The sequence below is a fragment of the Pithys albifrons genome, chromosome Z, assembly GCF_047495875.1.
Source record: "Pithys albifrons albifrons isolate INPA30051 chromosome Z, PitAlb_v1, whole genome shotgun sequence".
Taxonomy (NCBI): Eukaryota; Metazoa; Chordata; class Aves; order Passeriformes; family Thamnophilidae; genus Pithys; species Pithys albifrons.
The window spans coordinates 74687050-74700796 of record NC_092497.1 but is presented as its reverse complement, the minus strand read 5'-3'; positions in this window follow the sequence as shown (position 1 = coordinate 74700796).

Here is a 13747-nt window from a genome sequence, read left to right as displayed (position 1 = left end):
GTTAGTTAGTTAGTTAGTTAGTTTGGTTTTTTCAGTATTAATCTGATTTAAAAGAGAATTTTATTGATGCTAGCTGAAGAAGACAAGTTTGCAAAATCCAAATATTTTGTGGCCTCAGGACTGGCTTTGGTTGTAAGGCCTGGCTATGTACTCTGATCATATTCCTCATAAAATCATAATTATTTTCTTGTGAAACAAATAAGTTTAAGATTCTGCATCAAGAAACTACATCAAAGAATATTAATTTCAACACTGTTTGCAGTATGGGCAAGGTCCCATCATAATGCAAATCTGTAACCTAAACAAAAAAAAAAGCCAGTCACGAAATACTGGAAATTTGGAACTACAGTATTAGGAACTATCAACAACAGGTCTACCATAAAATACACATTTTGTAAAAAATAAATTTGAATACTTACCAAACTTTATGGTAGTCATTTACTCCCACTGAAATGTCAGGCAGTTCTGCAAACATGGAATTTATGGAATGAAAGCCATGATGCATATTTATGATTTACACTACTTTTTGTTGAAATGTCTGACACTGTTTATTGTGAAAGTCTCCAGTACTGTAAGCACTGATAAACATGAAAAATGTCCTAGATAAATTAGATCAATTTGTTCATTGAACTAATATAGTAGTAATATAGTTGTACTATAGTTTTCTTGGTTTGAGCTGTAACTTTTCTGAATTGCTTGTCATGCACTAGTATATTACAACACAGAAGTATTGGTGATTTTGATCCTTTATTGAGCTACACATTCCATTTGCAGAAATATGTACCTTTCAAATTCCAACACTTTGTTTACTTAAATAATATTTTAAGGCTACAATAAACTAAAATTTCATTCTTATAAAATTTTGTGGTAGTTCAATCATACCGAAGTGATCACTTATATCTTGAGAGCAAAGAAGCCTTTTGTAGCACTCTCTTCCCTGGTTGCTTGTCCTGTGTAGTCACTAGAGGGCAGCAATGCCTGATATAAAATTATTCCCACCATTTATCCCTTAGGTTTGGCTCCTTTTCCAAAATCTAACAAACACACAAATCCCTCACATTAGAAATACATACAGTCAAAAGGCAAGTTAGTATAGCAGAATATTCACACTATATTATCTAAATTCAGTTCTGTTTTCAGTAAAACAGTCTTTTCAGTGGTTTATTACTTGCTTGTGAAAACTACCCCAAGGCTAAGCTTCCTATTCAAGAATCTTACGCCACCTGCCTACCCTTCCCCCCACCCTTACCACATTGATTTTTTTCTGTAGTTTAGGTTGGCTGTACTCATGTTGGAGTTTGCAGTGCCACAGATATGTCTGTGGCTACTGCTGCCAGCTGCTGTCTTGCAAAAATGCTTGGATTAGTTTTATTTTTTGATTGCTTTTATTTGTCTTTGAGGTTACTGTTTTTATTAAAAAAAATTGCTTAGGGTAATTTTCTGTGATGATAAACCTATTTTAGCTCCTCTGACTGACAATGTTTCACAGAATGAGGAATGTGTGCTGTGTTTTGTGTCCTAGAATATCTCATGGGCTGAGTGAGAGTCTAAAAGTCTCTTTACATGTGTATCTTGATAGTCTGACCTTGCTAACTTTGAGTAAGAAAATAATTGAAATATAAGAAGTAGAAGACTGTCACTGTGAGACTGTCCTGGTTAGAGTTTTGGTGGTGTAGAGGCATGCATTAATTGACAATTAGTTCAATTTAACTAAAACAACTGTAATTGTTAAAACTGGCTAATCCTAAGGTATTTATTTATTCATTGTCCTGTTTCATCAATGAAGAATTGTTTGTTCTCTACTCTGATGATCAGCTTAGGGTAATGAACAAATGTTTGCAGTTGGAAACAAATGAGGTCCGTGCTAGCTTTTCTGTGTGCAGTGGAAAACACGTGCAAACATAGAAAACATAACTCATTAAGCGGTGAACTTCTGACCATGGATCAGTCACTGACCTGATGCTACAGTAGCCTTTGCCTTTACTGTGGAAGCTGTGAGCTGAGGTAAGAACTGGCACATGACTTCCCTCACAGTCCCTGTCACTGAGGCCTTGGCTAGCTGCCAGCAGCTGTGGAGAGCTTGATGCTCCTGTGAAATCATGGGACACTTGAATTAAAAATTTCCAGGTGCTGTACAACAAAAGAGAAAAGGATCTGCCCCAAACTGCTGCTGCCTCTGAGGTCCCAGTCCTGAAAGATGCTGGCCATCCTGGTGGGGGATTGCTAAGAAGACTGGGGCATCCTGGGAACTGGTGAGTGAGGGTGAAGTGGGACTCTGGCTCTGGGGATTGACCCAAAGTTTCCTCCCATAGTAGGGCACGTGCTGAGTGGGAGCAGGGAGCTGCAGGGCTTTGACCCACACTAGAGGTGGTGGTGTAAAACATTGCCCTGTGTCATGAGTGGTGTGGTGAGGTGGTGAGTGCTGATGTCTGCTTTTGGAGTTATCCTCCAGGGTAGATTCTTTTGAGCCAGCTGTCTCCCATATTGTGTGTAGTGGCCGTGTGTGTGGAAGGAGAGAGCAAACTGTCCTGCTGCAGGCTAGCAAGGCTGTGGTGGGAATGGAGAGGAAATTAATGTGTACAAAAAAAATGGGCTTGGAGGGCTGGGGAGAGATGCTAATGGAGAGTACAAAATGAGTGAGTGGAGGCCTTGAAAGAGTGCCATTTATAATGGCAACCTGTAACAGTACCTATTTTTGAGAGGATGTCAGGGATGCAGACTAGGCGAATTACGTAAAGAATAGTATCTTGTGCTTAGCCAGCCTCTCTGTGATGTTCAGCCTTGTCCCACTCCAGGCGTTGGTGCTGCCTTAAGCTTACACACACCATAGGGTGAGCAGGGTGCAGCCCTTTGTGGGACGGAGCTGTAGAGTTTTACATAAACTCATATTGATTTACATAAGCTTTTTTCCTCTTTTTAGCAGAGGATTTCAAGATCAGTCGGTCATGTCAACTATCTGGAAGAGCCCCAGCAGTGGCATCATCTATCTTCCTGATGGACCGGTTGGTAGCTGCAGCTGCTGGAGACTGGGAGCTGGGGCATCCAAACCTAAGTACACAGTAGACCTCTCCAGCCATCCTGGGGAGCAAACCACAAAATACCATGCATACATGGGCATAAGTTTGACTATCTGAAAGGTAGGGTCTAATCCCAAAAGGTAACTAAGTAAATTGCATTAGACTCCTTGGAGCCCATGAGTATTTGGTAAGAATAGCTGAAACTATTATGAGGTGATGGTGTTTGCAGAGACAAAATGGCTTGTGAATTGTTATATCTTCTTTGTATGAACATGTGAAAAAGAACAATAAAATGTAAGAAAATAGGAATTTTTTTCAAAGTCTCATAGGTAGCTTTAATTTCTTGCATGTTTTCTGTAGTTTTTGGGAGGAGTTGAGTGGGAAATAATAACACTATTTTGAAGCAAATTCACATGTATTTGTTCTGGAGATTGGCTTATATTCATGTGTGTATGTATCTATTAATATAGATACACAGAAACATACTTTTTTCCAAAATGAGTTGCTTATGGAGTTTCAAAAGCCATGTTTCTATGATTGGTTTTGTGTTGCTTCAGTAACTCTGGAGCATTTATCCATGTAATAGCATGGTTTTCTGCTTCACTGGTTATGTAGAACTCATGCTTCAATAACTTTGTTTTGTAGGATTCAGATAAAATGCTGCTTAGTATATTTTGTGTTTAAAAGCTTACAGCAAAGAAAAACAGACATTTAAAAAGACACAATCAGGTTGACTTAATAGGCTAATTAGGTTTCAGCATATGTATTAAAATAGATGGCTGAACCACTTGTTTTTAATTGATGTAAATGTTGCTGTTTATTGTGGTACAATTGAAATGTGAATTATTGGCAAATACAGTTTTTTTGTGAATGAAGAGATCTTAATTACTTGCATAAATTAAAAATGCTATTGGCAATGTATTTTAGGGATTGATTATGAAAGTTGTTTCAAGAAGGCAAATATCTGTGTGACTTTAAGAGTCTTCACAAGATGATAGTGGAACAGTTACTACAGGTCATTGTGGTGGTGATTTAAATTAGACAATGAGATCAGGGTTAAGCCTTACATTACCAGTACTCCAAAATAATTAAACTCACAGAGCTGCATTGTCTGTCCTAGTGGATGATTGAACCTCAGTCAGATAAAAATTAATCAAGAAGTGGGAGATACAGAAGGTTAGTCATCACATCTCAAATAACTCTAATCATACACATTTCAGTCACTTTCCTGTAGTTTCTTCCTGTTCAGCTGTTACTTTCAATGTGTCCCAGGGACAGATAAAGGTTGTTCTGGAATCCATAAGGAAGTAGTTTTTTGAACTGAATGTCTTACCAGCTGTGCCTTAGAAGGCACTAAGGTTCCAGCTCAGATTCTGTTAGTAATTCTTAAGTATGGCAAAGCAGAAGGGTTGTCTTTCAATTGAATTCCATACATATGAAGTCTAACTAGCTTAAACCTCAAACCTGGAATTCAATCTAGGCTTGAAAGTACTCATTGCATCTGGGGAAATAGGGATGTGACAGGTACTTGGACAACTATTTTTTACTGTTGGGCTCAGTAGGATCAATTAGATAATGCCTACAGGCTTGTTACATTCACTTGATTTACTCCCTCAAAACTTAGCAAATAAGAGACTAACAATGTCTAGAAGGTTTTCTTCCTAGCAAGCAAATGACTATCAGTTACAGAGGCTATCAAGACAAACCTGACAAATCATGGTTATTGTACTATCTCTGTAGTACTTTCCAGAGTCCGGTCTATAAGATGTAGCTGTCTGCCAAAAATGGCTAGAAATTGACATTGACAATTCATCCTTTTTAAGTAGCCGGAAATGTACTGCTTGGTGGATAAGGAATTGATTGGATGGCCACACTCAAAGAATTGCAGTCAGCATCTCAATTTCCAAGTGGAAACCAGTGACAAATGGCATTCCTCAGGAGCTGGTATAGGGACTGGCCCCATTTAACGCTTTTGTCAGCAACATGGACAGTGGACTTCAGAGGTGGGCCAAGTGTAACATCCTGTGCTGGGGTCAGGGAATGACTAAGCCAGAGTAGTGGTCTGGGTGTTGCAGTTTGATTGATTTGGCTAATCATTTCTCTTCCCTTGTTTGAGGGGATCAGGAGAGCCCAACAGGAACAAAGATCTTGTACTACTCTTTGTTCACATCTCAGCCTTGGATTCGTCTTACACAAGAAGAAATTCTTACATTTTCTTGCTTCTGTTGTTAACATAAGTAATTAGATATGGTGTTACTTGATTCACTAGTTTGTGTTATCTGGAAACCAATGGCATGCTCATACTTGAATTCCTGTAGTTTATCCCTGGCTCTGGGGTAAAATATTTCTCGAAAAACTGTCGTATAATATAGAACAACAAAGTGTAAGCTTGAACTCTTCATCCTAGATGGTATAGCTCTGTGGTAGAAGATGTAGTTCTCCCTTGGTTTTACCAGAAGATATTGCAAGGTGGGTAGTATTATCTCTGGTACATGAAAGTATATTTTTTATAAGACTTCCATGTCAATAAGTACAGAATGCCAAGTTAATGGTTGAAGGCATCTGGGAATGTCATGGAAAGCTAGACCTTTCAAAGAATTAACATACAAATCCCACTTTAAGCTTGAAAGAAAGAAGATTTTTCTCTTTTCCACCTATTTTTTTCTTCAAAACTCTATACTCTTATGAAGAAAGCAAATGTAACTTTTTGATTGTTTTTGTCTGCAGAATGTATGTCATGAAGTGGCTAGTAATGTTAAACAAGCCACCTGATATAAATAGGTAGTTTCACCAATTTTTTTCCAGCTGAGCTCTTTCAAGGAAATGGTTGAGTAGTTTCTGATTATACATTTAAATAAATTTAATATAGCCTTAAGCAGAGAGAAGCATGAAAAATTCACTCCTAACTAGTAACATTTGCTGAACTTAAAAGGAAGGGATAGAATTATAATAAGCATAAAAGAACTTTCTTTTTCTTGTGACATAACAAAAGTAGAACTGAGTGGAAGTTGTTGTAGAGGAAGAGTAGTAGAATATATATCAAAATCATTACTTCTATAAATGGTGAAAAATAGGTAAAATCCTACTTCGGTGTGGTGTGTTCCTGCATCAATATCCCACATGGAATATACAAAATGGCTTTTACAAAACTATTTGGTAGTTTTCTGTGAATTTTTTTTTCATTCAAATTGCTGTGGATACGGATCTTATAATATGGTGGGTAGGACTGATTTTGAGGGGTACCTAAAGTCATGTAGGTACTGGTGATATGAGTGACCCTGAGACTAACTCAAGTTGGTTGGACCATGGTGCTAAAAACACCAAGGTCATGTTCAGTTCCTGTGTGAGCTATTCACTTTTAAGAGTTGGGCTTGATGATCCTTGTAGGTCCCTTCCAACTCAGAATTCTATTTGATGAATTCTGTGAGTGTGTGTTTTTATGCTGAGTGTGCAAGAGCCAAAATACCTGGTCTGTGCTAAACTGGTAATGATGTATGAGGACAGGTAAAACAGTGAGAAATATGGTTGAACAATACAGGAAAGATGAGCTTCACAGAATATTTAATAAGAGAAAGGGAAAAGAAATAACTAGTTATGCAAGTATTTACTGGTGAGATGCATGCATATGGCCAGTAAAGACCTAAGAACTGTGGTTCTGATTGCCACATATCTAGGCATATCTGGAGGATTAGCCAGTTTTGTGGAGTTTATTTATTTATTAATTTATTTGAATCCTTCTTGAACTCTTTTGTGCACAACATGAGAATTCTGATTGCTCCTCCAGATTTCAAGAGGTTGAATAAGGTCTACTAACATGGGAGCTGATAAGCTGTTTGACTTAGTGGCCCACATTCAGATCTGTGCCATGCAAATGAGCTGAATTTTTTTTGTCCCTTCTCCTCTTCTCCTGACGGCTTCTTCTTCTTCCCCTTGTCCCCTTTCTCCCTTTCCTTCACTTGTTCACTCTGTGGCACAAAATCCCTAGACTGAACCTCTTCAGTGAGATAAAGCATGGTTTTCACTTGTGAACTGAAGTTACTATAGCACTGTAGTGCAGTGCAGTAACAGCGTAACTCCCTGAGATAGCAATAGCCACCATAAAAAGGTAGGATTAAGTGGATTCTGCATCCCAGCAGAGAGAAGGTAGGACAGTAGATCAAAAGAAAGGAGCGAATGGAGACAAGTCCTCACTCGAAGCGGCAGGTGAGACTTCTCTTACTCACCTCAGTCTTGCAGACTCCTCTAACAATAAATGCAAGGCCCTGGATGTGGAAGGCCAGTCAATGCATGATGAGGATGGAGACCCAACTACACTAGAGGCGCTGCCATTGTCAGCAAGACTTAACACTTTGTACCACAACCGCTTCCACTGAAGAATCACAATCGCTTCCAATGAAGAAAAGAGAGATTGTAGTTGTAGCTAATTCCCTTCAAAGGGAAACAGAGAGTCCAAAATGCTGGATGAACCCTCAGCTGTCTCCCTAGGGCCAGTGTTAAGGACATCACCAGGAAACTTCCTGGTATGGCCCTTGGGCTACTGCCATGGGAGTGGTGATGAAGCTGCAATGCAAGTCCGGGGGTGACCAAAAGAGACTTCAGGGTATTTGGATGGTTGGGAAGGAGTGACTACATCAGTGGACAAAGGAAGGGCTATAAATGTCATCTACCTGGACTTATGTAAGGCCTTTGTTATGGTTCACCACAACATCTTTCTGTCTAAATTTAAGAGCTAGATTTGATGGACTGTCTGGTCGATGAGGAGTTGGTTGTATTGAGTTGTTTCCCCAAAGGGTAGTAGTCAGTGGCTCAATGTCCTGAAAAACATCAGTGACAAGTGGTGTCCCTCAGAGTTCCATATTGGAAAGAGTACTGATTAATGACTTATCAATGACATAGACAAAGGGAGCAAGTGCCCCCTCTGCACATTTGCAAAAGGCATCAAGCTGAGTGGTGCAGTTGGCACTGCTAATGGACAGGATGCCATCCAGAGGGGCCTGGACAAACTGAAGGAGTCGGGCCATGGGCATCTCATGAGGTTCAGCAAGGGCCTGCACAAGGTTCTGCACCTGGTTTGAGGCAACCCACAATATCAATAGAGGCTGGAGGATGAACAGAATCACAGAATCACAGAATGTGCTGAATTGAAATAGACCCACAAGGATCATCAAGTCCAGCCCTTAGCCCTGCACAGAACCATCCCAACAGTTACACCATGTGCCTGAGAGTATCATCCAAGTGCTTCTTGAACTCTGGCTGGCCTGGTACTGTGACCACTTCCCTAGGGAACCTGCTCCAGTATTCAGCCACCCTCTGGGTGAAGAATCTTTTCCTAATATTCAGCCTAAACCTCCCCTTAGACAACTTCAGGCCATTCCTTCAGGTCCTGTCCCTGGTCACTACGGAGAGCAGTGCCTGCTCCTCCTCTTCCCCTCACAAGGAAGTTGTAACTGCAATGAGGTCTCCCTTTAGTCTCTTCTGCAGGCTGAACACATCAAGTGACCTCAGGGCTCCTCATACATCTTCCCTTCAAGGCCCTTCATCATTGTTGTCACCCCCCTTTGGATGTTCCTAGGAGCTGAATATCTTTCTTACATTTCATTGCCCAAAACTGGACACAGTGTTCAAGGTGAGGCCGCTCCAGTGCAGACCAGACCAGGACAATCGCCTCCCATGACCAGCTGCCAGAGCACTGCTGACTGATAATCAACTTGCCATCAACCAGGACCCCCAGGTTCCTTTCCATGCCACTGCTTTCCAGTACCTCATTCCCTAGTCTGTATGTACATCCGGAGTTGCTCCATCCCAGGTGCATAATCCAGCACTTTCCCTGGTTGAACTTCATATGGTTGGTGATTGCCCAGTCCTCTGACTTGTCCAGGTCTCCCTGCAAGGCCTCCCTGCCTTTCAGGGAGTCAACAGCTCCTCCCAGTTTTGTGTTGTCTGCAAACTTGCTCAGTATCCCTTCCAGTCCCACATCCAAGTCATTCATGAAGATGATGAAGAGCACAGGGCCCACAATGGAGCCCTGTGGAACCCCACTAGTGATAGGTCACCAGTCTGATGCCACGCCATTCACTATCACCCTCTGTGCTCGACGTGTGAGCCAATTGCTCCCCCACCACATGGTGTGTTCATCCAGCTGTGCGCTGGACATTTTGTCCAGAAGGATCCTGTGAGAGACAGTGTCAAAAGCTTTGCTGAAATCCACATTAACTTGCTTCCCTTGATCACCTAGGTAGGTTACCTTGTCATAAAATGAAATCAGGTTTGATAAGTAGGACTTTCCTTTCATGAAGCTGTGCTGGCTATGACTAATGATTGTGTTGTCTTTTTCAGTGCTGTGTTCTGTTATTCAGTATTTCCCAGATTGAGACCAGCTCTGTGGAGAAGGAATTCAGGATACTGGTGGATGAGAGGCTGGACGTTCCCCAGTGACATGTGCTTGCAGATCAGAAAGCCTGGGCTGTATCAAAAGAGGAGTGGCCAGGAGGTCAAGGCAGGTGTTTCTTCTCCTCTAGTTCTCTCTGGTGTGAGTGTGAAGTGCTGTGTCCAGCTCTGCAGTCCTAGCACAAAAAGGACATGAACCTGGTAGAGGCCGGTCCAGAGGAGAGCAATGAAGACAATCAGAGTGCTGATCTTAAAAAAGCTGAGAGAGCTGGGGTTGTTCAGTACTAGAAGAAGGTATATAAGAAAGATAGGGACAAGTTTTTTAGTGGGTCCTGTTGCAATAGAACAAGGGGTAATGATTTTAAATTAAAAGCAGGTTGATTTTAGTCAGATAAAAGGAAGACATTTTTTTACAATGGAGGTGGTGAAACACTGTTACATGTTGCCCAGAGATGCTGGATGCCCCATTGCTGGAACATTCAAGGTCAGGTTGGATGTGGCTCTGGGCAACCTGATCTAGCTGAATATATCCCTGCTCATGGCAAGGAAGTGGGACTAGATGATCTTTAATGACCCAACACAAACTATTCCATGATTCCATTATTCTATGACTGTTTTTCATACAGAATGGGTTAGAGATTAGAAGGTTTTAATTTGGTAAATTTTTTATATTTTATGTAAACATCTAATAGCAACACAAGGTGTCCAATCAAATGCTTAATACTGTAATGTCAGGAAGTCCCTAAGCTGCAGACTAATGGAAGTTAAGTAAATTCACGAGGTAAGTATCAGTTTTTTCATCGCTATTGTACTGTGTCTATATGAGATAGAGGGAAGTTTTTGTTTGGTTTTGGGTTTGTTTGGGGTTTTTTTTTAGTAGCAGGCTCTATGGTGTTTTGAATTTGCTACTGAAACAGTGTTGTCAACACACCAATGTGTTGGCTGTTGCTGAATATTGTTTGTCCATTATCAAGTTTTTCTTTTTTTCTCACTCTTCTCCCTCAACTACCTCCCTTAGGAATTAGGTTGGGTGTGAGCAAGAAGCTGGGAGGACAGCTAATCCCAACAGACCAAAGGGATATTTTATGCTATATAACACCATGGTCAGCAATAAAAGCTGAAGAGAAGGAGAAGGGATGTGGAACATTTTGGGATTATGGTTTGTGTCTTCCCAAGTAATCATCGTGAATGCTAAGGCACTACTTTCCAGGAAGTGACTAAGCATCTTCTAGCCCATGGGAAACAGTGAAACTATTTTGCTTCCACATGCAATTTTTTTTCACCAATTAAATTCTCTCTTTTGATGCATGAATATTCTTGTCTCCCTTCTATTTTATCCTCTTTCCAAGGGGTAAAGGAGTGACTGGCTGGCTGTGTAGGTATTGGCCTACACAACACACTGAGGGGACAATCTACCACATGACTTTCTGTTGCATAACACAAGGCTTAAGAGGTTCAAGATAACATCAGATTTGATTGGAATCTGAATTCATAGCTGTTATAATGTTAATTGGCAGGTTGTCATGCTTGCCCTGATGCTCATTTACTTTATTGTATATTAGAGCCTGTGGCTTGTTGATGAGTGATTTTGGTTTTTGCTGTTTGATGTAGTGCTTGTCATTTACTTTGCCATGGCTGGCAACATGTGCCCATGTGCCTGGGTTGGCATATGACTGTAACACCGCTGCCATTCCTATACTGCTTTATAGATATGCACAAAATCAACGATGAACTGGAGCAGAAACACCACTGAAGGGACTATGGCCCACGAATAAGTTCATACTGGAGCAGGTACACCATTGGAGGAACTGCAACCCACGGAGGATTCATGCTGGCACAAGTGCAATGTGTGGGTGTTGTTACAATAGTAATTCTTATTACTTGGACCAAAGGGAAAAAGCATGAAGATTGTAGTAATATACATTTAACCTGTTGTAACCCTTGATTTGAGTTGGGTGTTGTAGGAAATGCTATAGCAAGACAACCCAAGCAAATGGAAGACCAACCTCTCAAGAAACTGGGCAAGTGAGCTGGTGACTCAGCCTGATCTGTCTTTGCTTCTCAACAACACAACAAGCCATGTATTCTATTCTGGTCTTCAGTAACAGATGGAACTCAAGCTATGGACTGAACAAGCTCAATGGACTTTTATGATCTTATCATCTTTCTCCTATTGACTTTCCATTCTACAGGAAAAGCGAGTGAGCAAGCAGCTATCTGCATGTTTGTCTGTTGGCTGGGATTAAACCACCACATCTGTTACAAGATATATTTAAAAATAAATAATTCTCCCTGGATATGGGTGTCACTTCTCCCTTCCCAAACCTTAATGTTTTCCCTTTTAGGAAGCTAGAAAGTGATTAACTATTGGATGCTATTTAAGGCAGAAACTTAGTCTAGATAGAACTTTCATATGATCCAGTAGAGTTTTTTTCTGTTACTGACAGGGAAATGTTCCTCCTTCATCTCCCTTATGTTTTAATTCAATTTAATTCAGTTTAATTCAGTTATGTTAGCTGGTTTTGGTATCTTCTTAGCAGAAAGACATGTTGAGTTAAACTTAAATTAGTCCCTAGGATTTATATAGTGTGAAGAATCACCAAAACTTATAAATGGATAATAAATGGTTACTTATGTGAAGACTGCAGTCTTGTCTATGCATTAACTTACAATTAGTCAAAGGGTAAAAGCACCATCAAAGAGAAATTCCTTATGCTTGCAAGTAAGCTTTATTATGATTGTGGAATGAGAACTGCTGAGAACACTCCAATCAGAGTTTCTTAATTTTGTGAAACATAGATTAACACTGGACCTCCTTTGCTATCCTGTGAAAAAGGGCCACACTGAACAACATGAATAATACCTTTAAAATCAAGTTAGCTATAGTACTAAGGGCCATACATAAAGGGATGATAAGTCAATGAACGTTTAATCAGCTTATCTTTCTTTTCCATTTGCTTTGTTTCCAAATAAAAAATTTTTCAATTTACCGTACATATGGTAAGGGTCTTAGCCACTCTTGAAGTGTGCTTGTAACATATAGACAATCTTTCAGACCAGAGAATTCTATGATGCAGATGATAGCAAATACGTGTCTGTTTGTTTTTTCCCTGAAGAATGTGGCAATGTCATTTAATATTCCTGGTTTAAAGGAAACCAAGGTGTCTATCAAGACTAGAGGAGAGGACTCCTCAATAACCACTCTACCCCTTATTAAGTTTAAAAGAACTTAAATTGGAAAGAAGAAGGATAACTATACTTAACGACTATATATACAGATATATAGCTATAAACAGACCAGAGCAACCTACCCCCAGCAGTACGAGCACAACCCCCAAACCCGAGTTTCTTCCTGGTGCATTTATATTTACAGACAGCAGGTGGCAGTGTCACAACGTGGCTGGCCGCGAGGTAATCAGTTTTTTCCCAGTGAGGCAGAGACAAGGGGGGTGTATGACTCATGTGTGGGCAGGATGGAACCTTTTCTGTGGTGAAGGGCAGATTCTTTCTCCTTGTCCTTTGTTCAGAGAAGGAAAAATGCTGGAAGTTTGGTGGTGATGGTGGTGGGTCCCAGTGATCCTGGTGCTTCTTTCTCTCTCTTTCTCTCTCTCTCTCTCTTTCTTTGTCTCTGTCTCTCTCTGTCTCTGTCTCTCTGTCTCTGTCTCTGTCTGTCTGTCTCTCTGTCTGTCTGTCTCTCTGTCTCTGTCTCTGTCTCTGTCTCTGTCTCTGTCTTAAGGTCAGGGTGCCTGGAGAGTAGAAGGGGGAAAAACTCAGAGAGCCAGCTCAGCAAAATGATGGCTTCTAGTCATAGCAGCCGCCGGGAACGAACTGTACGTCCAGCACTAGGGAAAACTTCTCTCTGTCCCCCCAGCCATCAAGGTGGAATTCAAAGCAGGGCGGTGGTTGGGCATTAACTCTCAAACGTCTGTGTTGGTAGAGAGAAATTCCATGACAGATTCTGAAACTATAACATAATCCCAGTATCTGTTCCTACTGACTATCCTTATTTTAGTCCCCAAAAAGAGATATATGAGACTATAGCCAAACAATTATATAACTACCGACTTGCCATCAAATTTTGTTAGATTTTTATGCCCTTTTTGTCTCTGTTCTCATCAAGAAGGTTATTTTGTTGCAAAAAGTGTCTAGCATCCAAATTCTTTCACTGACAAAGCTCAGGCTAACGCGTATAATTCTTTTCTATTTAAGTATGAACATTGTGGATTTGAGTTGGTTCTTTTTCTGGTGTTTTTTATTTATATATAATAGAAACATATATATAAGACATATAAATTAGAAATATAAAATAGATAATATAATATCTATTATATGCATTATACTTT